The following is a 26,183-nucleotide window of genomic DNA, read 5'->3' as shown; positions in this document are numbered from 1 at the left end:
AATGTTACGGTACCTGTTCCACACTGGTGTTACTGGAATGGAAATTCTACCCTCTGGATCACAGGCTTCATAAAATGCAAATGTTACAATAGTTTTAACATAGGGCAAAAGTTCCTGCAAATATTCTATAGTGGGCTGGAGTTAAAGTTTCTCCTTTTAATAAGTTTGCCAAGAAAGTTGGGACTTAAAAAAAAAAAAAAAAAATTGTTTATGGGATGTGGGCATCGCTGGCAAGGCCAGCATTATTGTCCCTCCCTAATTGCCCTTGAGAAGGTGGTGGTGAGCCGCCTTCTTGAACCACTGCAGTCCATGTGATGAAGGTACTCCCACAGTGCTGTTAGGTAGGGAGTTCCAGGATTTTGACTCAGCAACGACGAAGGATCGGCAATATACTTCCAAGTCAGGATGGTGTGTGACTTGGAGGGGAACTTGGAGGTGGTGGTGTTCCCATGAGCCTGTTGCCCTTGTCCTTCTAAGTGGAAGAGGTTGCGGGTTTGGGAGGTGCTGCGAGTTGCTGCAGTGCATCTTGTAGATGGCACACGCTGCAGCCACGGCACGCCGGTGGTGGAGAGAGTGAATGTTTAAGGTGGTGGATGGGGTGCCAATCAAGTGGGCTGCTTTGTCCTGGATGGTGTCGAGCTTCTTGAATGTTGTTGGAGCTGCACTCATCCAGGCAAGTGGAGAGGATTCCATCACACTCCTTACTTGTGCCTTGTAGATGGTGGAAAGGCTTTGGGGAGTCAGGGGGTGAGACACTCGCCGCAGAATACCTAGCCTCCAACCTGCTTTTGTTGCCACAGTATTTATGTGGCTGGTCCAGTTAAGTTTCTGGTCAATGGTGACCCCCCAGGATGTTGATGGTGGGGGATTCGGCGATGGTATTGCCGTTGAATGTCAAGGGGTGGTGGTTAGACTCTCGCTTGTTGGAGATAGTCATTGCCTGTTGTTAAGGTTACCTTCCCCTGATTCCTATGCATCCTCTCCATGTACCATCTATAATGGCCAAGTTTCAAATCACAAGAGCAAAAATGAAAAAAGAGACACTAAAATAAACTGAATTAGGAAGACTTTTTTTGAATAGTTAATCTACCGATCCATATATAGAGTGTTATTTCCTTGCCCCAATTCTTTGCTATCTTTTCACCCATTCTTTGGTTTATCTGCTATCATAAAACATTGCACCCAGAGGACTGGCATAAAAGCTGTTCCCAGGCCTCTGCAAATGTAACAATTAATAATAGCAAATGTCTTTTTTTTTTGTTCTTGTTTATCCATGTTGCTAGGGTTTGTTAAGTGCTTTGGGACATCCTGTGGACCCGATAGGCACCATATAAATGCAAGTTCTTAATTTTCTGCTGCATATTAGAGACATGTGCTAACCACATACTAAAAGAAAATTCTATTCTCTCTACTGTGGATTGTACCACAGACGTCAGATGAGGTCAAAATAAACATGATCAATCAGGCAAATAAAGGAAATAAGTGCCATTAAGTTATGCTGCTATTAGCTTATTGAAATAATTTCATTGGAGAACCAACAATACAACCAGCCCTATTATAAATTTTGACGTGATGGCTTCAGAATTTGGCTTCACTTAATCCAAATATCAACGTGTCTAAATAAACACGGCAAGCTTGCAGCTCGGGAAATTAAATACTTGTCATGGGAAATTAATTCAGTAGTTTCTTTTATCTATGTATTGGGTAAAAAACATAAAATTAAGATTCGGCTAAGGAAACTGAACACATTTTAATAAAGCTTTTATTGACATTTAAAACATTTTCCTCATGCACTTTAAAAATATCCTGTTAAACAGTTGAAGTGTTAAACAAAATTAAATAACAGTGCATGCGTTATTAAGTGTTAAAAAAATGAAAGATACACAATTTTACAAAAGCTTTAAGTTAGCTCAAAAGTACATTGAGCTTTGAACCTTAAAATACTAGAATTTTAGGAGAGCACATCTACAAATTATATTCTCTATAAATCTTCTACTGGTCCATCAGGTTTCTAGAAAGACAGCACAATGTTCATTTCCTTGAGATAATGTCCTTTGTGAGCTAAATATAAAATAGTTTTACTGTTCTATTGTAAACAAAAGAAAAATCACACTTGGACCAGCTGGCAACCTTAAACCCCTAAAATAATTTTTGTTTTTCAATTCATTCAGTTTACCTTTGACAGGACAAGCGTTCTTTTCTTTCCCCTTCCAAGCGTGTGGAGAAAAACAGATATTCAAGCGTGTGGAGAAAAACAGATATTCAGTCTGCAGCAAAAGAGAACAGACTGTTCCTTATTCTATTTAGCACAGTCCAGTCTAACCTAGCCTAGCAAGCCGAGTCTGAAGTGAACACTATATCTAGAGGCAGAACAAAAATTCAACAGCAGAATCAGTTAGGCTAATGATGAGTCACATAGAAAGGAACTTTTATTAGTCATCTAACAAATCCTACATTAGGAGTCTGACAACGAGCGTTAAATAAGACTGACAGAATTGGGAATGCTTTCAATTTAAACAGAATAATTTTCAAGCTGCTATAAATTGCAAACAGATGTCTGTGTGATGTGTACCATAAAGAATTTGACAATACAGCAAGTGGTTTCTATTAACAAAAATCAGTAACAGATTTGCAGTCTGAAATGAATGTTCGCTGAATATATGACTTGTCAGCAAAATATCCCATTTTTGATCTTTCTAGTTTTGCTTAACTGTGGTTTTTCATTAATATTCAAATAACCAGACACACAGTTGCATAAATATGAAGATACCTTCACTAAGTTAAACACACACAGTCTACTCCTCTTAATTCAAATTGTCTGATAATTCAATTTTAACACACAATTGCCACTTGGCTGTGCTATTTAAATTGCTTAATTCTTTAGCCAACAAAATGACTTCTCATTATCAGACAAACTGTATTAGATCAGGCCAAAAGGGATATGCAATCATGTGGCGGGCTGCAATTTGCACAGAAAAGTCTCCAGTTTCTCTGAAAACTGAACATGCAGAACCTAATGCTTCGTCAGCCCTATAGATCACAAGGTAACATGCTCATTTATGTCAGTAAGCTACCACCAGGTAACAATTTCATTTTAAACAATCCTGTGGGGTTAATTGGGATATCTTGCATATATTGCATCACTTTCATAGGATCGTAATTGTATTGCTGATTAATATAGAAGCATCTGACTGCAGAATACAGCTACATCTGAGAGAGTGGGATATATGCTCTAACTGTACAAGGAGAGTAAAAATGACTCCACATTATATGTCACCTGATGATAATATACATTTTTGATAAAGTATTTTAATGTCAAGTAGAATATAAAATCTAGATTCAAAAGGACACGTCTGCCTGAAAAAAGTTTCTGCTACACAACTTTTTCTTTAAGATTAGAACTGCCAGAAAAAAATGCATAATGTTCTCCACAAGAATGTTACACTCAAGTGATGCAGCAACATATTTCAATGTTATTTAGGTCGTGAGGTTTCAAACAGTTATAACTAAGAAATATATTTTCAATTTATATACAGCAATATCAATTAGAAGATATAACAGTGTTTTCTGGTTTGGTCTGAAAGCCACTGTTGAAATTTGCTGTTGATCAGAATTTGGGATATAAAAAGGTTGGCTGGGCAATAGCTTGGCACTGTTACTCTGCATCCAGTGAAGAAGGGTTGAGGCCAATCACTGGATATTAAATATACAGGAAACTATTAAAACATTTAATGGAACTTAAAGTAGAAAAGACACTGGATGGTATGCATCATAATTTTTCAATGAATATTTGGAAATGGGAGAATGTGTCATAGGACTGTAGGACATCAAAAGTTACACCTCTGCTCAAGCTGTGAAATAGGTCAATTAGTCTTACCTCAGCTGTGGGTAATTTGAGAGTCTATAATGAACACGTAGGGCAAATCAGGACCTGTCAGCATTGACTTCTAAAGGGAAGGTAGAGATGCCTAATTTAAATAATTTTGGGGGGGAAGTCAGAGAGTGTGTAGATAAAGGGAATGTTATAGATTTTCAGAAAGTGTTTGATAAGATGCCACATTAATGACTTGTTACAAAGAATGAGGCACATGGCATTAAAGGTAATGTAGCCATGGGTAGAAGGATGGACTAGCACAGAAAGCAGAGTAGGGGTAAATGGAAGTTCTTTGAGTTTGCAGGATACAGGTAATGATGTGCCCCAGAGACCTGTGCTGAGGACTCTTGTTTCAACTTAGATAAATGATTTGGACATAGGCACAATAGGAATTATATTACTGTGTGTTGATGACATCAAATGTTTTATTTGGGGGGGGGGGGGGCGCATAGTAAACTGTGAACAGCAGAAACATTTACTGGAGGTTGTATAGATTCATAGAAATTGCAGCATAGAAGGAAGTCAGTGAGCCCATCATGCCTGTACCAGTGCTAACTCTTCAACGGAAGCTATCTACTGTAATCCCACTGAGGAGGAATTCAAGAAAAAATAGGTTAGCAGAGTGGGCAGATAGGTGGCAGGTGCAATTCAATACAAATAAATATGAAATAGTATATTTTGGGAGAGCTGTGAAAGGAAGCATACCCTAAATCATTGGATTCTTAACAGAGTGGAGGAACAGAGAGATGTAGGTGTGCAAATATATAGATCTTCAAGGAGTAGGAGTGCAGGTAGAAAAAGCCATAAAAGGAATCTGGGTTCTATACATGGGGCATTGGATGTGAAGTTAGTGATGTTGAATTTGTATCTGATATTAGCTAGGCCACAGTGGATTATTGCATGCCATTCTAGGCGCCTTATTATAGGAAGGATAGAAGAATCATGGAAAGGATGCAGTCAAATTTCAATAGAATGATACCAGAAATGAGAAGTTATAGATATGAAGAAAAGCTTGAATTTTTTTTTTTTTTATACACAGAAGTTTATTAGAACAGGAATGGTTTACCGTGAATGGCTAGTGAGGGGAAAAACTTCAACATCATTTAAAAAGGAATTGGCGGCGTATTTGAAAAGGAAGCTCAAAGGACATGGGAAAGGGCATGGGAGTGGGACTACAGTAGATAGCTACTGTTGAAAAGTTAGCACTGGTACAGGCATGATGGGCTCAATGACTTCCTTATATGCTGCAATTTCTATGATTCTATATAACCTCCAGTAAACGTTTATGCTGTTCAAAGTAAGGGATAAATGAAGGGCATTTTTTCTACATCTAACATTTGCAGTGGTGGTGGGACAGTTACTTTGTGTGCTAGATGTAGCAACAACAACAACTTCCATTTATATAACGCCTTTACTGCAGTAAAACATCCCAAGGCGCTTCACAGGGAGGTTATCAAACAAAAGCTTAGCCAAAGAGCTTGGTTTTAAGAAGCATCTTAAAGAAGGAGGTGTAGAGAGGCAGAGCTGTTTAGGGAGGGAATTTTAGAGCTTGGTGCCGAAAGAACTGAAGGCATAGCTGCCAATGGTGGGGTGAAGAAAATCAGGGATGGACAAAAGGCTAGAATAGGAGGAATGCAGAGTTCTGAGGGTTGTAGGGCTGGATGAGGTTACATAGCACAAAGAGGAAATCTCCCTCCCCCAGAGGTGACGCCACAGAGGTTTATAGTCGGGAGGGAGTGGCCCTGGGAGTCTTCAACATTGACTCTGGATCCTTTGAAGTCTCATGGCATCAGGTCAAACATGGGCAAGGAAACTTCCTGCTGATTACCACCTACTGCCCTTCCTCAGCTGAGGAATCAGTACTCCTCCATGTTGAACACCACTTGGAAGAAGCACTGAGAGTAGCAAGGGCATAGAATGTACTCTGGGTGAGGGACTTCAATGTGCATCACCAACAGTGACTTGGTAGCACTACTACTGACCGAGCTGTCTGAGCCCTGAAGGACATAACTGCCAGTCTGGGCCTGCGACAGGTGGTGAGAGAACCAACACGAGGGGAAAAACCTACTTGACCTCATCCTCACCAATCTACCTGTCGCAGATGCATCTGTCCATGACAGTATTGGTAGCAGTGACCACCGCACACTCATTGTGGAGACGAAGTCCCGTCATCACACTGAGGACACCCTCCATCGTGTTGTGTGGCACTACCACCGTGCTAAATAGGATAGATTCAGAACAGATCTAGGAGCTCAAAACTGGGCATCCAAGAGGCGCTGTGGGCCATCGGCAGCAGCAGAATTGTATTCCACCACAATCTGTAACCTCATGGCCTGGCAAATCCCTCACTCTGCCATTACCATCAAGCCAGGGGACCAACCCTGGTTCAATAAGGAGTGTAGAACAGCATGCCAGGAGCAGCACCAGGCGTACCTAAAAATCTGGTGCCAACCTGGGGAAGCTGTAACACAGGATTATATGCATGCTAAAAAGTGGAAGAGCATGCTATAAACAGGGCTAAGCGATCCCACAATCAACGGATCAGATCAAAGCTCTGCAGTCCTGCCACATCCAGTTGTGAATGGTGGTGGACCATTAAACAACTAACAATGATAGTAGAGCCCAGCACGTGAGGACAAAAGACAAGGCTGAAGCATTTGCAACCATCTTCAGCCAGAAGTGCTGAGTGGATGACCCATATCAGCCTACTGCTGACGGCCTCACCATCACAGAAGCCAGTCTTCAGCCAATTTGATTCACTCCACATGATATCAAGAAACGACTGAGCGCACTGGATACAGCAAAGGCTATGGGCCCAGGCAACATCCCGGCTATTGTGCTGAAGAATTGTGCTCCAGAACTAGCCGTGCCTCTAGCCAAGCTGTTCCAATACAGCTGCAACACTAGCATCTATCCAACAATGTGGAAAACTGCCCAGGTATGTCCTGTCCACAAAAAGCAGGACAAATCCAACCGTGCCAATTACCGTCCTATCAGTTTACTCTCAATCATCAGCAAAGGGATGAAAGGTGTCATCTACAGTGCTATCAAGTGGCACTTACTCATCTTCTTCTTCTTCTTCTTCTTAGGCAGTCCCCCAGAACTGAGGATGACTTGCTTCCACATTAAAAATGAGTTCTCAGGTGACTGATGAGTCCAATGCGGGACCTACAGTCTCTGTCGCAGGTGGGGCAGACGGTGGTTGAAGGGGCGGGTGGGTGGGGTGCTTGGGTTGACGTGCGCTCCTTCCGCTGCCTGCGCTTGGCTTCCGCTTTCTCCTGGCGAAGAGTCTCGAGGTGTTCGGTGCCTTCCCGGATGCTTCTCCACTTTGTGCGGTCTTGGGCCAGGGATTCCCAGGTGTCGGTGGGGATGTTACACTTTTTCAAGGAGGCTTTGAGGGTGTCTTTGAAGCGTTTCCTCTGCCCACCTGGGACTCTCTTGCTGTGCCGGAGCTCCGAGTAGAACGCATGTTTTGGTAGTCTCGTATCAGGCATGCAGACAATATGACCCGTCCATCCGACCTGATCGAGCGTGGTCAAAGCTTCGATGCTGGGGATGTTGACCTGAGCAAGAACACTGACGTTGGTGCGCCTATCCTGCCAATGGATTTGCAGGATCTTGTGGAGGCAGCGTTGGGGGTACCTCTCCAGTGCTTTGAGGTGCCTGCTGTACATGGTCCATGTCTCTGATGCATGCAGCAGGGCGGGTATCACTGCTGCTCTGTAGACCACGAGCTTAGTGCCGGGTTTGAGGTCCTGGTCTTCAAACACTCTTCCTCAGGCAACCGAAGGATGCACTGGCACAATGAAGGCGGTGTTGGACTTCATCGTTGACGTCTGCCCTTGTTGACGGAAGGCTCCCAAGGTATGGAAAGTGGTCCACGTTGTCCAAGGCCTTGTCGTGGATTTTGATAATCGGGGGGTAGTACTGTGTGGCGGGGGCAAGTTGGTAGAGGACCTTTATCTTACAGATGTTTAGTGTAAGGCCCATGCTCTCATACGCTTTGGTGAAGGTGTTGATGATGGTTTGTGTTGTGTCTGTGTATAATAAGACACAGACTGCAGGAGAACGGTACAACAGGTGTTTACTCAACGTGGTTCACGCTGGAACTGATCTGTACAGATTACTACTCAGTGCTATATACAGGTGTGGTCACCGCCGGTACTACAGTATACATGGGCTGTAAAAGATAGTTCCCCCCTTAAAGGTATATACATTACAATTCCTCCCCTTTTAGATTAACAGTACCATAACACTCATTTAACAATTAAATATCAAACTAATTACAATTATCACTTTTAACATGCAACATTAGCTGAAAATAGTCTATTTATATATTCAGTCTTTGGGGAGGCTTCCTGATCCTTTCTGGACAGCGCCTTTCCCGAGTGTCTTGCTCTTGGTGCGGAGACGATTCTGGCCCCCTGTCGTCGGTTGGTTCATCAGCTTCCGATGCTACTGTTTCTGGGGTAGATGCGACCTGTACATCGGGTTCATCACCAGGTACGTATGGGCGAGGCATGGGGTTGACTTGTTCCTGTGACTCTAGGATCTGGTCAGCATGGCATCTCACGATGCTCTCCCCAACGTCCACTGTGTACATTAGTGGGCCCTGCCGTGTGCATATCGCTCCTGGCTGCCATTTTTCTGTTCGGTAGTCGCGGGCCAAGACTGGTTGCCCTACATTGAAGCTCCTTGTTGGCTTCTCATGGATGTGCTGGAATTGCTTACTCTCAACATCTCTTCGTACGTTTGGTCTGAGCAAATCCAAGCGAGATCTTAACCTTCGGTTAAAGAACATCATGGCTGGGGCCTGGTTGGTGACTGCATGTGTCACATTCCGGTAGGCGAACAGGATAGTGGTTAGCACTGTTGCCTCACAGCGCCAGGGACCCGGGTTCGAATCCGGCCTCGGGCGACTGTGCAAACTCCACACAGACATTCTCCCCGTGTTTGCGTGGGTTTTCTCCGGGTGCTCCGGTTTCCTCCCACACTCCAAAAATGTGCGGGTTAGGTTGATTGGCTATGATAAATTGACCCTTAGTGTTAGGGGGATTAAATACATGGGGTTACAGGGATAGGGGGGGATATGTGTTGGTGTAGGGGTTACGGGGATCGGGTGGGATATGTGTCGGTGCAGGCTCGATGGGCCGAAATGGCCTCTATCTGCACTGTGGGGTTTCTGTGGTTCTGTGTTGTGCTGCAGCGGAATGTTGTCATTGTACATAGCCTTTATTGCCTTCTTAAAGGTTTGTACGAACCTCTCAGACAATCCATGTGTGGCTGGATGATACGGGGTGGATGTGTAATGCCTTACCCCATTCTTTTTCAAGAACCTCCGGAACTCTTCGGACACAAACTGTGGTCCGTTGTCGGAGCAAATCTGTTCTGGCAAGCCATTCCTGGCAAAAATGGTCTGTAGGACTGCAACAGTTTTCTCCGTGGTGGTGGAGGACATTTTGATGACCTTGGACCATTTCGAGTGCGTATCCACGGCTATTAAAAACATTGAGTGCATGAATGGACCAGCAAAATCAGTATGCACCCGTTGCCATGGAGATGAGGGCCACTCCCATGGGTGTAGAAGGGCCTGTGGTGGTGCATTTTGGACTTTCTGGCATACTGAGCAGCTCTTGGTCAGGTCCTCGATTTGTTTATCGATTCCCGGCCACCACACATAAGCCCTGGCTAGGCTTTTCATTTTTACCCCTCCCAGATGACCCTCATGAAGCTCATTGAGCGCTCGCTCCCTTAACTTGGGTGGAATTACCACTCGGGATCCACACATCAAGGTCCCCCGGCACACTGACAGCTGTTCTCTCCTTGTCGAGAATGCTGGCAACAGTGAGTCGCCATGTGCTGGCCATCTCTTCACCGTCAAATCATATACCCGAGACAGTGTCGGGTCATTTCGGGTTTCCTTTTCGATACAAGCGTTAGTTACCGGTAGGTTTTCAACTATAGTCGAATGGAATATTTCGACAGGATCCACTGCTGGTGCTTCCTCCGCAGTAGGCAGTGGCAGGCGTGATAGCCCATCAGCATTTCCATGCTGTTTCATGCCCTTATATTCAATCTCACAGTGGTGCGCCCTAGAAAAAGTGACCATCTTTGTAGTCGTTGTGCAGTCATCACTGGAACGCCCTTCTTTGGATTAAAAATAGAGACAAGAGGCTGGTGATCAGTCAGCAAGGTGAATTTCTGCCTGTGCAGATAGTGATTGAACTTTTTCACTCCCCACACTAGGCTGAGGGCCTCCCTGTCAATCTGGGCATAGTTACGCTCGGCTGAGGTTAGTGATCGTGACGCAAAGGCTATTGGCCTCTCTGAGCTGTCCGAGAATTTGTGCGACAGCACCGCTCCAATGCCGTAGGGTGATGCATCACATGCAAACTGAATTGGTAATGCCGGGTTGTAATGGGCCAATACCTCTTTCGATGTGATTAGTGTTTTGCTCTTCTGGAAAGTTCATCTACATTAGTCACTCCACTTCCATGGCATCCCAGTTTGCAGTAGGGTGTTCAGTGGGTGTAGTATTGTAGACAAATTTGGCAAGAACTTATGGTAGTAGTTTACCAGCCCGAGGAACGACCTTAGTTGTGACACATTTTCTGGCGCTGGAGCCTTGACTACTGCCTCAATCTTCTCTGGGGACTTATGTAACCCCTCTTTATCGATAACGTGGCCACAATACGAGATCTGTTTTCTAAAAAACTCGCATTTGGGGCGGCTAGCTCGGAGCCCATATTCCTGCAATCTAGTGAGCACCTGCTCCAGGTTGGCAAGGTGATCACTGTCATTTTCGCCCGTGACCAGGATGTCATCCAAATAACACTGGGTCCCTGGAATCCCTTGCAGGACTTGTTCCATTGCCCTCTACCAAATAGCCGGACATGATGCTACCCCGAATACCAGCCGGTTGTATTGGTAGAGACCTTTATGGGTGTTGATTGCGAGGTATTTTTTTGATGCTTCTTCTACCTCCATTTGCAGATACGCCTGGGCCAGATCAATCTTAGTGAAGCGTTTCCCTCCAGATAGCGAGGCGAAAATATCTTCAATCCGCGGAAGTGGATATTGTACGGTGTGAAGGACTGGGTTCACGGTTACCTTAAAGTCCCCACAGATGCGAAACTTCCTTGGTTCCCCAGGCGTGCTGCTCAACGACTTTTCATCACAGGGATGATGGGTGTAGCCCACTCGCTCCAGTCTACCTTGGACAGTGCACCTGAACATTCCAGACTCTCCAGCTCTGCTTCGACGGCTGGGCGGATCGCATAAGGTACCGGTCTGGCCTTAAAAAATTTTGGGCTTGCGTTTTCTTCAATTTTAATCATCGCTGTCATGCCTTTTAGTGTTCCGAGTCCTTGCTGGAACACTTCTTTCGCGTCAGTTAGGATCTTTGACAGTCGCCCAGGTGTGACGTCGTCATCCTTTTTGTCAGCCACAGTCAGTGCCTGTATGGAATGCCAATCCAGTTGTATTTTCCGGATCCATTCACGTCCCAGTAATGGTGGTCCTCCATCTTGCAATACATACAGGTCTAGTTTTGGTGTTTCCTTACCGTTATATATAACGGTCACCCTTATTTTTCCTTTGGGGTAGACTTTTTGCCCCATGTACGTCTTCAAAATAATTTTTGTGTCTCTCAAGGGTATGTGTGAGAATAGCCACTCGTAGTCCCGTTGGTTTATGACTGTTAGGGCTGATCCTGTGTCCAATAACATCTTTACCTGGACTCCTGCTATCTTGAGAGTGACCCAAATGGTTCGGTGATCCTCCGTTGTGATCACATTATGTAGTTTCAGACAACTCCGTTCCCTGTTTTCGGAGTCGTTATCACTCTTTTGTTCGTCTGAACTATTCTCCGTCATCCTATGTAGCTTCTTGTACTTTCCTTTGGTCGGTTTCTTATTGCTGGTTTTCTTTCCCGACCTGCAGACTCGTGCTCTGTGTCCTACTTTTCCACACTATCTGCACACTTTGTCTTTGAACCAGCAATCATTCTGGTCGTGTGTTGTTCTGCTGCAGCGATAGCACTTCTCTGTTCCGTATGACATTTCGTTTGTGCCATACTCTTGCGGTCTCTGTTGTATCTCTGCAGCGCCCCGTGCTGCTGCTTCATATGATACCGCAATGCTGAAAGCCTTTTCCAGCGTAAGGTCCTTTTCAGATAAAAGCCGTTTCCGGGTTCCTTCACTTTGAAGCCCACACACAAACTTGTCCCTTAAGGTATCTGCCAGTCCCGCTCCAAACTGGCAGTGTTTCGATAGTTTGCGCAGTTCTGTTAAATAATCAGCATTGCTTTCATCCTTATGCTGGTTCCGTTTGTGAAACTTGAATCTTTCTGCTCTCAGCAGCGGTGTGGGGTTTAAATGTTCCTGTAGTATCGTTACTATGTCTTCAAAACTCTTTTCCATTGGCTTCGTTGGGGTTACTAGATTTTGTAATAAACCATACGTGTTTGCACCCATTAAATTTAACAATACCGACGCTTTCTTGTCATCTGACACCTCATTTGCCTTGCAGTATACCTCTATTCGTTCGACATATATAGTCCAATCTTCGACTTCATTGTCAAATACGGTGATACTGCCACTCTTCGGCATTTTGGGTGTGGTTTAAAATGGCGTCTCCCAATGGCATCTCCCGCTGCTGCCAGCGCCGCTTCCGGTGGTTCTCGTGGCAATGGCGGCGCCATGTAGGTTTCGCGCGCTTCTCCTGCGCTGCTGCCAACGCCACTCTCGGCGGTCCTCGTGGCAATGGCGGCGCCTCGCGGGTTTCTGCACGTCTCTCTCTCTCTCCCCCTCTTCGACGCTTCTCGGCCCCTGAACACCGGCTGCACCCTGTGCACTCTGCCCTCTCTCTCTCCCCCCCCCCGTTGACACTGCTCAGCCCTTTGCTATGCCGCTCGGTCGGGCTCTAGCCCGCCGCTGTCCGGAAAGGGTCTGCGCACTACCTGTTGCCAGCCCATTTCGCTGGACCACCTCGACTGGAAAGCCAAGCCTGGCTCTCGACAGCCTCCCCCACAATTCTTGAGTCTCTGTTGGATGACTGGGCGGTTGCCCGTGGTCAACGCCCGAGTCTCTGGCCTTGACCTCCAATCCACTGATCTCCAGGAACGAATCCCTGGGAGGTGATGCAGAGTTGCAGGTAGGTTCGAACTTGCCTTGTCGCCAATGTTGTGTCTGTATATAATAAGACACAGACTGCAGGAGAACTTAAAGGTATATACATTACAGTTTGGAGTTCGACCTCCGAGTGAGCGCAGACGCAAGCGTCATCTGCATACTGTAATTCGATGACAGAGGATGGTAACTTGCTCACTGATGCCCAGTTTGGGTTCCGCCAAGACCACTCGGCTCCCGACCTCATTACAGCCTTGGTCCAAACATGAACAAAGGAGCTAAATTCCAGAGGTGAGGTGGGAGTGACTGCCCTTGCCATCAAGGAGCCCTAGTAAAACTTAAGTCAATGGGAATCGGGGGTGGGGGGAGGAAACGCTCCACTGGCTGGAGTCATACCTAGCACAAAGGAAGATGGTTGTGGTGGTTGAAGGTCAATCATCACAGCCCCAGGACATCGCTGCAGGGGTTTCTCAGGACAGTGTCCTCGGCCCAACCATCTTCAGCTGCTTCATCAATGACCTTCCCTCCAACATCAGGGAACATCCCCATTTCTGACCTTATGACTGCACAGTGGTCAGCACCATTCACAACTCCTCAGATAATGAAGCAGTCCATGCCCTCGTGCAACAAGACCTGGACGACGTTCAAGCTTGGGCTGATAAGTGGCAGGTAACATTTGTGCCACAGAAGTGCCAGGCAATGACTATCTCCAACAACTGAGAGTCTAACCACCTCCCCCTTGACATTCAATGGCAATACCATCGCTGAATCCCCCACCATCAACATCCTGGGGGTCACCATTGACCAGAAACTTAACTGGACCAGCCACATAAATACTGTGGCAACATGAGCAGGTCAGAGGCTAGGTATTCTGCGGTGAGTGTCTCATCTCCTGACTCCCCAAAGCCTTTCCACCATCTACAAGGCACAAGTCAGGAGTGTGATGGAATACTCTCCACTTGCCTGGATGAGTGCAGCTGCAACAACACTCAAGAAGCTCAACACCATGCAGGACAAAGCAGCCTGCTTGATTGGTACCCCATCCACCACCTTAAACATTCACTCCCTCCACCACCGGTGTACCGTGGCTGCAGTGTGTAACATCTATAAGATGCACTGCAGCAGCTCGCCAAGGCTTCTCCGGCAGCACTTCTCAAACCTGTGACCTCTTCCACCTAGAAGGACAAGAGCAGCAGGTGCATGGGAACACCACCACCTCCAAGTTCCCCTCCAAGTCACACACCATCCTGACTTAGACGTATATTGCCGATCCTTCATCGTCGCTGGGTCAAAATCCTGGAACTCCCTGCCTAACAGGACAAGGGCAGCAGGCACATGGGAACACCACCACCTCCAAGTTCTGTAGCAGTCGGCACAGACTCCATGGATTTTTAGAATACCCTTATTAAAAACTCGACAGGCTGTTTGGGCAGGAAGCAGTGAAAAACCACTCAAGCTGAAGGTGGCTCATGTAACCAGGTTGCATTCATATGGTAACGGACTTTCCTTGGGAACAATGGCCCAAGAGGCCCACTCCCAAGTCTTGAATACCGAAGCTGGTGACTCATTGTTTCTGGAGAAGATTAACTTAACAAGCTCATCAGCTGGGAGATCGAAATGAGTTCTAAACCATCCAAACCTGGGAGGGAGCCTGGAAACCACTTCCTTGAGGCCATGTGTCCATTAAAACCACAGACAGCGGTCGGTGTATTGGAGGGGTATATTAGAAAGCAGTTTGGATAGCTCTCTCTCTCTCCTGCCCTCCACACAACGGAACGTCAAGAAGAGCTGAGCCTTGCTCTTCCAACTGAGACGGACTTCGACTAAGGCTGGGACTCGCATGCCACAAGGTCGGTACGGAACCAGGTAGCCGAGACGTATGGGAGGAAGCTGCAAGCAAGATCAAAAGGCAATCTAAGTGAGCATTGCCAAGCCTACACACCCACAAGATCACTTAGCTGTGTGAGGGGGTGCCTGTATGTTCCCACCAAACCAGAGGGGGTTTAGCGTTGAAAGGGTCCTGTGATATTTAGTTCACGGGAAGGTGTTTTTAGGCCATGGTAAGTCAGCATGGCAGGGGCTTGTTGGACAAGTCAGGGTTGTACTGTTTTAAACTGTACTGTTGTGTTCATACCGCTCGTACTGTATGCGAGTGGAGTGGTTTTTGTCAGCCTTAATAAACACAGTACGGGTGAGCCCGAAAACGCTGTCCGTGTTCAAATCTGTCCTCAGTAATCCCTGTCATCCAGAACTTGTAGTAAGGAGGTATTGCATGCTCGCTATGGGTGGGGCGAAACCACTTACAATAATTGGCGATTGCAGCAGGGGCCATAGGAAATTGGCCACTGCAAAAACCGGTTACAGTTCCGCTCCAAGTCACACACCATCCTGACTTAGAAGTATATGCAGCCGCAGTACGCCGGTGGTGGAGGGAGTGAATGTTTAAGGTGGTGGATGGGGTGCCAATTAAGTGGGCTGCTTTGTCCTGGATGGTCCCTATACAGTGAGGGAGTACCTTCACCACAGACTGCAGTGGTTCAACACCACCTTCGCAAGGGCAATTAGGGATGGGCAATAATTGCTGGCCTTGCCAGCGACACCTACATCCCAGGAACAATTTTTTTTTAATGTAGAGTTGTACTTTTGCTACACCAAACCAATGTCTTTGGCTCAACCTTTACTACTCCACTGTGATATTTCCATTTTCACACCCACCTTCCTTGTAGCCTCCGAGAGTGCCAAATTAATCTTGTACTGTAGTCTCACACTCCAGGAATTAAGTACAGACTACTAAAATAGTATACTAGGAAGTATTTATTTAATCTGGTTAGGGAAGTAGTTTTCAGAATTTTCCTTCAGGAAATTAAAGAAGTTCTACAAAAGTAAAGGAAAGAGTTAAGAGTAAATTGTAAGATCAAAAAATATTCATGGTTTAACCTGGCATAAGTAACTTGTAAAGTGTATTGCAACTGTATTTAATAGCTCATGTCTCTGAGCACAGTTTGAGTGTACATGCAAGATTAGCTAAAATAGAATTAGAAAAAGATGACCAATAATAGACAGACCAGAGATGATGACTCACCACAACTATCCCCAAAGATTCAACCACCTGGTGGCACAAATTCATTCCACTAGGCAGCTCTGCACCCACACCGAGGGCATAGGCTGCCTATTCAAAGCTGTTACTTTGTCGGCAACACGTTGAATACAAGCGACAAACCTTGCCTTAATAAGTGGTAGCATAGCCTCGGGCACTGAACATAACTTATTATACAGTAATCAAGAGAACCCAGCTATAGCTGAGATATTGGACATCTTATAAACTTTACATGTATATGGTAGGTGTGTGGTCCAATCTGTGTACATGTTAGTAAAAAGGACAAAGATTATGCTGATATCTCGTAATATGTATAGAATGAATATTGGAAATTCCTGAATATATTCTGAAAAATGGGATGCATTCTACCATTTATCAATATCTTACAGTAGTCTATCGTGAAATAATGGCCCAGTAATCCCGTTCCAAATGCGTGAGTACAGTCGGGGTACTCACGCGCCTGGCCGGAGGAAATGCCGGTTTTCAGCATGCACAGCGCATGCGGGGAAAACCGGCATTTCCTGTCCTCTGAACGAAGGGGTTCAGAGGCACAGCGCGTGCGACTGCACAGGCAGCACGTGCGCAGTGAACTTCGTCGATTTCATTCATGGATTCAGTGAGGTTAAGTCCTTACAACTTACACATGAAAAAAGCATGTGTAAAGTTGCTCCAGAGGCTGTGGAGGAAGATATATTTTATCGTGGAGCTTCTGAAAGGCAATATTTTTGTTTGGGAAAGGGAGGAAAGTTATTTTAAGAAATGCTGAGGTAAGTTTTAAAGTGTAATTTTTTTTTTTTTTTTTTTTTTTTAAACGGGTTTTCTGTACTGTAGGTAGAAGGAGCAATTGTGGCTGTGAGAATTGAATTTGCTGTGTTTATTAAATGTGAAAATGACTGTTCTAAAATGAATAATGTAACATTTCCAACATTTTTAAGAAAGAAACTTTTCATCAGTAATATATTCTTTTAAGTAATTATGTATGTATGTCCGTATATATTCCTTTACGTATATGTATGTATGTATTCCTTTACTTATGTGTATGAATGTATGTATTTAATTATGACTTTCAGAGAAAGTAACTTATTGGAAAATCATAATTAAATACATACATTCATACACATAAGTAAAGGAATACATACATACATATACGTAAAGGAATATATACGGACATACATACATAATTACTTAAAAGAATATATTACTGATGAAAAGTTTCTAAGTAATTATGTATGTATGTCCGTATATATTCCTTTACGTATATGTATGTATGTATTCCTTTACTTATGTGTATGAATGTATGTATTTAATTATGATTTTCCAATAAGTTACTTTCTCTGAAAGTCATAATTAAATACATACATTCATACACATAAGTAAAGGAATATATACATACATACATATACGCAAAGGAATATATACAGACATACATACATAATTACTTAAAAGAATATATTACTGATGAAAAGTTTTTCTTAAAAATGTTGGAGTCATTTTCACATTTAATAAACACAGCAAATTCAACTCACATAGCCACAATTGCTCCTTCTACCTACAGTACTGAAAACCCGTTTTAAAAAACAAAAATAAACTTTAAAACTTACCTCAGCATTTCTTAAAATAACTTTCCTCCCTTTCCCAAACAAAAATATTGCCTTTCAGAAGCTCCACGATAAAATATATCTTCCTCCGCAGCCTCTGGAGCAACTGTACATGCTTTTTTCATGTGTAAGTTGTAAGGACTTAACCTCACTGAAAGCATGAATGAAACCGGCGAATTTTACTGCGCACGCGCTGCCTGTGCAGTCGCACGCGTTCTGCCGCTGAACCCCTTCGTTCAGAGGACAGGAAATGCCGGTTTTCCCCGCATGCGCTGTGCATGCTGAAAACCGGCATTTCCTTCGGCCAGACGCGTGAGTACCCCGACCGTACTCACGCGTTTGGAACGGAATTACTGGGCCAACATTTTACATGTCAATAAAATGAAAAATTTAACAATTGCACGATTTGCCCCCTCGCATCTGCGACTGAGGGTCCAAGGAGGTGCATTGCGCAAGAGGTCATCGTCGTACGTATCCTCACACTGTTCCCTTTCGGGAACTGTATGAAGTGGTGGAAGGATTTCTGGCCACGTTAACGCTTCTTCCGTGACCATAACCATCTTCATACCAGCCATTAGGGTGGTTAGTCCTATGGCACGAGGGTTTTACGGGCTCCCACAACCCATCTGAGGGAGGGGGGCCACCCACACCCGCGGACGCAAGTATCCCGCTGGATGTCCACCCAGAATTTATAGTTGGAGCTCCGACTCCACTTGCCGGGACTGTCTGGAGCGGGGTTCGAAACCCTACTCCTTCTGGCCCAGCGGCGGGGATTCTTACCGCTACGCAAAAGGCCCACTCCGCGCAAAAGGTGACACCCATAAGTTTCCTGTGCCTTTTCCCTCCCCGTGACTGGAGCCCTATGCTGCCACTTGAAAGACCAAGCTATCATCTGTCCTTTTTGCGGCGCCTTGGACTTCTCATTACCAATGATGAGCAGGCGCTGCGCCTCCACCTCATTGAGGAGATTGCTGAGGTCATCATCAGTTCAATTGAGAGTTCTTTTAATGCCGTGAATTGTGCTCATTCCAGCCATTTCACGTTGCTAATCGGAGTGGGCCTTTGGCATAGCGGTAGGATCCCCGCCGTTGGGCCAGACGGGGTAGGGTTTCGATCCCCGCTCCAGACGGTCCCGGCAAGTGGAGTCGGAGCTCCGGCTCTAAATTCTGGGTTGACATCCAGTGGGATATTTGTGTCCGTGGGTGTGGGTGGCCCCCCCTCCTCGTATAGCTTGTGGGAGCCCATAAAACCCTCCCGCCATAGGACTAACCACCCTAATGGCTGGTACAAAGATGGTTACGGTCACGGAAGGAGCGTTAATCACGACCATAAATCCTTCCACCACTTCATACAGTTCCCCAAAGGGAACAGTGTGAAGACACGTATGACGACGACGTTGCTAAATAAATAAATGGAATGAAGAAAATTCTTTCAGGGCTTTTAAAAGTCTTTAAATTGCTTTAATTCTGTTTAAAACTACTTCAGATTCTTCAAAATAATGTAAATGTTTTTAAAAGTTTATAAAAGTTACCAAAAGCTTCATAAAAATACCAAAAACCTATTTCAAATGCTGCTCTGCATGTAAAAATGCTTTGCAGCTTATGAGAAACATTGGGGGCGTGTCCTATTAAACTGAGACCTCAAGGGGCGTGTCTCAGTTGCACAGCGCGCTCCAGGCTTCGCGCTGGCTGCACTCCTGGGCGGCGTGATGTCAGACGCTGCCCGGGATTCTTCTCTTTCAAAAAGGAATTCCAGGCGTCCCTGGGAGGTGAACGGCAGGCGCGTCGGGTAAGTGCAGATCGGGGGCTTGCACGTGCGGCAAGCCCCCGATCCGAATTTCTGCCCCAATAGAATTGATTTTTATAGAAACATATAGATGGTAATATATTGTTCCCTCAGTGGGATTTTATTTCTATAATGTATCTTGCCATATTTCATGTACTAAAAACCAGTCATATTCTCAGACATAATTAATCTTATTATTCTAAACATATGTTGATTTAATATTGTGTCATACATAAACATCTGGCATTACGCTACCATTTATGATTTGCTATCAGATTTGTACCTTTCATTTAAATCTGCTCCAGCTGTGTGTAATATGGTTATCTGAAAGAATTTTTTGGATTCCATGGACAGGAGCAGTTTTTTGGAACTGAAATACATGATTTTTTCTTTTAATACATGTGATATTTATATTATTTCAACATATAAAATACAAGTTAAAAGCAATTTTACAAACTGAATTTGTTGTATACCTGTGTCATCTTTTTTATAAATCTGTTAACATATTCTGAAAGAATGGAATGGAATCACCAACAACATGCTTTTAGAGAATGAAACCAGGCAAAAATGTTCAATAGATCCCTTTGAAAACGACAATAGCATTTGTGCACCAGAGTGAATTGGCTGAATGCAGTGGGGATAACTAGTTAGATGTGTTATTTCTCTATTGAGCAGTTGTTTATTGACTTGTAATATTCAAAATAAGAGGTTTATTCCTTTTGCTTATATCTTAAGTGTCTTCTTTTCCTGCTCCACGCCAGTCTTATAGTGGAGTGAATCTTTCAGTATTATGGTTCTTCACCTTTTTGAATTAAACTGCAACTGCTTCTGGAATGTTTGATGCTCTTTTCTTCTGGGGCCTGAGCAGATTACATTAGAATGCCTCACCTCGTGCTAATTGTGAATGTATAATTATATCCTTCTTATAAATGTTCCACATGAATCTACTCAGTAAGTTTGTACTCAGAATAACACACTACAGCAATGTGATACAAGATAAGATGCAGAACTTCACAAAGCCTGTATGCATAGTACACAAAACACATTTTCTCTAGCTTATTCCCGATCAGCTGCTGTAACTTCAGCAGATGATCGGTGGGAACCCTGTTTACATGTATAGGAACTCCAGGACTGTAAACAACAACTTGTATTTATTTGGTACCTTTATCGTGAAAAACATCCCCAGATACTTCAGAGGTGCAATGAAAATGGATGCGGAACAAAAGGAGGGAAGATTAGGAGAGGTGACCAAAAGCTTGGATTTTAAGGAGGTTCTTAAAGGAAGAGCGGGAGGTGGAGAGGCAGAGGGGTTGAGAAAGAAAAGACTTGCATTTATATAGCGTCTTTCACGACCACCGGACATTTCAAAGCGCTTTACAGCCAATGAAGTACTTTTGAAGTGGAGACACTATTGTAATGTGGGAAGAGACCTGGGTGACTGAAGGCAAGGCCTCCAGAGGCAGGGCAAAAAGGGGAATTGAACAAGAGACTGGAGTTCAGGGGGGCATTATTGGGCTGGTAAGGTAAGAGAGATATGAAACTATAAATAATGGAGGAGTTTAAACACAAGGATAAGAATTTTAATTTGAGGCATTGAAGGACCGAGAGCCAAGGTAGGTCAGTTGGGACAGAGGTGATGGGCTATCGGGACTGATGCGGTATAGGATATGGGATGAGGTGAACTTTCTGGATGGTGGAGGATGGGAAGCTTCCCAGGAGAATGTCGAGTTATTGAGTTTGGAAATGACAAAGGCATATAAAAGGGCTGCAGCAGCAGATAGACGAAGATAGGAGCAGAGTAGTTGTTCCAACGCACTCCTGGCTGGCCTCCCACATTCCATCCTATGTAAACTTGAGGTCATCCAAAACTTGGCTGCTCATGTCCTAACTCGCACCAAGTCCCGTTCGCCCATCACCCCTGAGCTCGCTGACCTACATTGCTCCCGGTTAAGCAGCGCCTCAATTTCAAAATTCTCATCCTTTTTTTCAAATCCCTCCATGTCCTCGCCCTTTCCTATCTCTGTAATCTCCTCAACCTTTGGTGGCCGTGCCTTCTGTTGCCTAGGCCTTAAGCTCTGGAATTCCCCGCCTAAACCTGTCCGCCTCTCTACCTCCCTTTCCTCCTTTAAGACGCTCCTTAAAATCTACCTCTTTGACCAAGCTTTTGGTCACCTGCCTTAATTTATCCTTATGTGGATCGGTGTCAAATTTTTTGTCTTAAAATACTCCTGTGCAGCGCCTTGGGATGTTTTACTACGTTAAAGGTGCTATATAAATACAAGTTGTTGTTGTTTTGGCGGAGAAAGCAGGTGGTAGGTGATAGAGAGGATATGGGTTCAGAGCCTCAGATAGTTACAGTGAAGGAACTCTGTTTTTTCCAATGATGTGGTTTCCATCACTACTTTGCACATTGGCACCTCTTCAGGTCTGATAAATTCACTACCAAACTGTCAGAACTGATCATATGGCCTGGGAGATTTTGCTGCCCTAAGCATTTACTAATTTTGAATTCTGGTGAAGGTGGTTGGGATTGCAAGTTGTGAGGGAGCTTCATTTTGGTACCTTGGCATTCTAAATTGACATGGGCTGCTGAGTAATGGTGTATTGGTAATCTGCTTTATTACTTTGCAGCTTTGTGCTTCCTTCTGTCATTACTCTCCTCCACAGTGAGTTAATAAACAGAGAGATTACATTTTGTAGGCCTGTTTCCAACTGAATAGTTTGGGGATCAAGACAAAGGTGAACTTTTTTATTTTATCTTTCAAATTACACTTTGCATACATATATTTAATATTAACTTGTTTATACATAGCACATTCCACCTAATAATATACACACAGGCATATACTAGTATATTCCTTATCCTAGTGGAAAAGAACTCGATCAATCTCCTTAAAAGATAGTCATACGATCATGACGCCTATTTAAAATTAAATGATTGCAGAGTTAGGATTAACTTCAACATTCATTTTTCTGTCTTTTTATTATTGAACATGATAAAAGATGACATTATTGGAGGAACAAGTTTGGATCAGTTGCTGAGCTTGAGCAAATTCAACCAGCTATTTATCTTTTTTTTTTAAATGTTGTCATAACTGCATATTCAATTGACTGCCTCTTACTCAGTAACTCCTCGAAGGCATTTGCTCTTATGGTATCATCAGCATTCACACTTTAAACAAATATTCAAAAAACAAATCAACAGAACACAAACGATGTTAAAAAGTAAACATTGTTTTCTCCTCTTCTCATATGGAATACTGGTGCCCATCCCCCCTGCTCCCTCATTCAAGTGAATATTATTGATCTGTGCCTAGTGTCAGGAGGCTATTCTATCATATGAGATATCACAATCAGGCTTGATCCTGTCCTTGCCCGATGTCCAATGTGCCTGGTTCCAGTATGGGTCACTAAATAGTTCTCAGGAGCAGGAACACTGGATGAATTTCTCCCTCCCTAATCAGAGACCAATTTTGGCACCTCTCCCAACAACCCAACTGAGATCAGCTAACTCAGCACAGAGATCAAACTTTGGATCGTCCTGGTCTGTATGCCTCTGTTACTCATGAGATTAAGGAAAAGGATGTTAAATTGTATTATAATTCTTTTAAAAATGTGTATTAATGTTTTGCTTGCATTGGAATTCTGATGAATAATTTGTCCTTAAATAATGTGCATCAGAATTCCTCTGGTTAAAATTTATTTCACGTGTTGATTTTCCTTATTTCTTCAAAATGTTCATTTTCGGCATTCCTTCCCTTCCTTTGTTCCACAGCAATCTGGGTCTAAGCATACAGAGAAACCACCTTCCGTTTAGATGGATAAAGATCCCAGGGCTGGCTATTAGATTTTAGGTTATATTGCTGAATATACATTTAGGTGCATTGAATTGATGTTTTACAAGACACAGCAATTACAAGAGTTTGTCCGCAGGAGCTGTGACAACAATGGACTGTTAAATATTCACCCTACTTGGATGTATTGTAATTATTAATTGTGCTATATAGTATTTTGTCCATATTTTTGCTTTTGTAAATCAGCTAATCTACTATACATTAAAATTGATGAGTGCATCACAACATTCCATTTCAAAATGCATGGAAACACTTAAGTCAGACTCTGTATAGGAAAATGCATTTTAAAATGGTCGTCATGTGCATGCCGTATCCATTGCACTTGTAGGTGGCACTGTGACAGTAGTTTCCAATGTACTTAAAGTATCTTGACTGTACTTTGCTTTTGAACTAATGGTATGTGACAGGCTCCCTAGCACAATATCTATTCCAGTGCTATCATTGTCACAAAAAAGCAGGACTAAGTTCCGGAAAAGAAAAAGCAGCCAAATTAATTGAAACTATAACTTTTGTGTCCTCTGGGGGGGATAATTAACAAAACATTTTTCTTTCTAAAGCTGTTAATTATCATTAATCAAGCCTTCCCTAAGCACGTCTGTTGCATCCCTGCCTAACTACTTGTTCTGGGCTCCCTTCTTTCATGCCCTGCATAGCTCACTCATTCCCTCAGTCTAAACCCTCTCTCTGCTCCTTTCCACCCTGCAAAATTTAATGATCTGTACAACCTTGGTCCTAAGCCCTCCCTCCGTTGATTTAGTAACAACAACTTATATTTATACAGTGCCTGTAACATAGTAAAACATCCCAAGGCACTTCACAGGAGAGTTATAAAACAAAATTTGACACTGAGTCACATAAGGAGATATTACGGCAGCTTGGTCAAAGAGATAACTTTAAAGGAGTGTCTTATGGGAGGAAAGAGACAAAGAGCAATGTTCCCTATAAGCTGCGCGGCCCTGCAGCTCTCTGCCAGTCCTGCAGCTCTCTGCCAGTCCTGCGCAGCCTAGGCCCGGCTTTTTCAATGTAAAGTTTTGTGAAACTGTGAATAGGCCAAGTAGCCCTTTAAAGGGGCTGCGCAACCAAAATGAAAAGAAGAGGGAATATTGGTAGTGAGGCGGAGAGGTTTAGGGAGGGAATTCCAAAGCTTAGGGCCTTGGCAGCTGAAGGTATGGCCATCAGTGGTGGAAGGATCAAAATCAGGGATGCTCAAAAGGCCAGAATTAGAGGAACACAGATATCTTTGGGGGGGGGGGGGGGGTGCTGTAGGAAAAAATATAAAAACACATAGTAAGAGTTTTTATAGTTATATAAAAAGAAAAAGGGTGGCTAAAGTAAATGTTGGTCCCTTAGAGGAGGAGACCGGGAATTTAATGGTGGGAAATATGGAGATGGCAAAAACACAATGAATATTTTACATCAGTCTTTACAGTAGAAGACACTAAGAATATCCCAACACTGGACAAACAGGGGGCTAAAGGGGGGGGGAGGAGCTAAACACGATCAAAATCACTAAGGAAGTGGTACTCGGTAAAATAATGGGACTCAAGGCGAATAAATCACCTGGACCTGATGGCTTACATCCTAGGGTCTTGAGGGAAGTGGCGGTAGGGATTGTGGATGCATTGGTAATAATTTTCCAAAACTCCCTGGACTCGGCAAAGGTCCCGGCAGACTGGAAAACTGCTAATGTAACGCCCTTATTTAAAAAGGGCAGTAGACAGAAGGCTGGAAACTATAGACCGGTTAGCCTAAAATCTGTGGTAGGTAAAATTTTGGAGTCCATTATTAAGGAGACAGTAACAGGACATTTGCATAATCATAATTTAATAGGACAAAGTCAGCATGGTTTTATGAAGGGGAAGTCATGTTTGACAAATTTGCTGGAGTTCTTTGAGGAAGTAACATATAGGGTGGATAAAGGGGAACCAGTGGACGTAGTGTATTTAGACTTCCAAAAGGCATTTGACAAGGTGCCACACAAAAGATTATTGCTTAAGATAAAAATCACAGGATTGGGGGTAATATTCTGGCATGGATAGAGGATTGGCTATCTAACAGAAGGCAGAGAGTTGGGATAAATGGTTCATTCTCAGACTGGCAATCAGTAACTAGTGGTGTTCTGCAGGGGTCAGTGCTGGGTCCCCAACTCTTTACAATCTATATTAACGATTTGGAGGAGGGGACCGAGTGTAACATATCAAAGTTTGCAGATGATACTAAGATGGGAGGGAAAGCAGTGAGTGAGGAGGACATAAATAACCTGCAAGGGGACATAGACAGGCTAAGTAAGTGGGCAGAGATTTGGCAGATGGAATACAATACTGGAAAGTGTGAGGTTATGCACTTTGGCAGGAAAAATCATAGAGCAAGTTATTATCTTAATGGCAAGAAACTGGAAAGTACTGAAGTACAAAGGGATCTGGGGGTCCTGGTGCACGAAACTCAAAAGGTTAGTATGCAGGTGCAGCAAGTGATTAAGAAGGCCAATGGAATGTTGGCTTTCATTGCTAGGGGGATAGAATATAAAAATAGGGAGCTATTGCTTCAGTTGTACAAGGTATTGGTGAGACCGCACCTGGAATACTGCGTACAGTTTTGGTGTCCATACTTAAGAAAGGACATACTTGCTCTCAAGTCAGTACAAAGAAGGTTCACTCGGTTAATCCCGGGGATGAGGGGATGGACATATGAGGAGAGGTTGAGTAGATTGGGACTCTACTCATTGGAGTTCAGAAGAATGAGAGGCGATCTTATTGAAACATATAAGATTGTGAAGGGGTTGGATCGGGTGGATGCGGGGAGGATGTTCCCGATGATGGGTGAAACTAGAACTAGGGGGCATAGTCT

At 43.9% G+C, this 26,183-nt stretch overlaps 1 protein-coding gene across 3 annotated transcripts in view; it reads right to left on the bottom strand.

The window, feature by feature from the left end:
• The window catches only part of LOC147111779 (augurin-like), a 149,190-nt gene that overhangs the window by 104,565 nt on the left and 18,442 nt on the right, over window positions 1–26,183 (bottom strand). The window contains exon 1 of one of the 3 annotated variants that reach the window (XM_085999001.1): window positions 2,177–2,401. The exons of 1 other annotated variant lie outside the window; for it this stretch is intronic. The gene's annotated coding sequence lies outside the window, so the exon portion shown is untranslated. Of the gene's footprint in view, window positions 1–2,176; window positions 2,402–26,183 lie in introns of those variants that run through there. One more of the 3 variants, XM_085998998.1, reaches the window with a different exon arrangement.

The sequence above is a fragment of the Somniosus microcephalus genome, chromosome 10, assembly GCF_052327205.1.
Source record: "Somniosus microcephalus isolate GS21.2 chromosome 10, FLI_Smic_1.0, whole genome shotgun sequence".
NCBI classification, from domain to species: Eukaryota; Metazoa; Chordata; class Chondrichthyes; order Squaliformes; family Somniosidae; genus Somniosus; species Somniosus microcephalus.
This window is presented reverse-complemented; position numbering and strand designations above follow the sequence as displayed.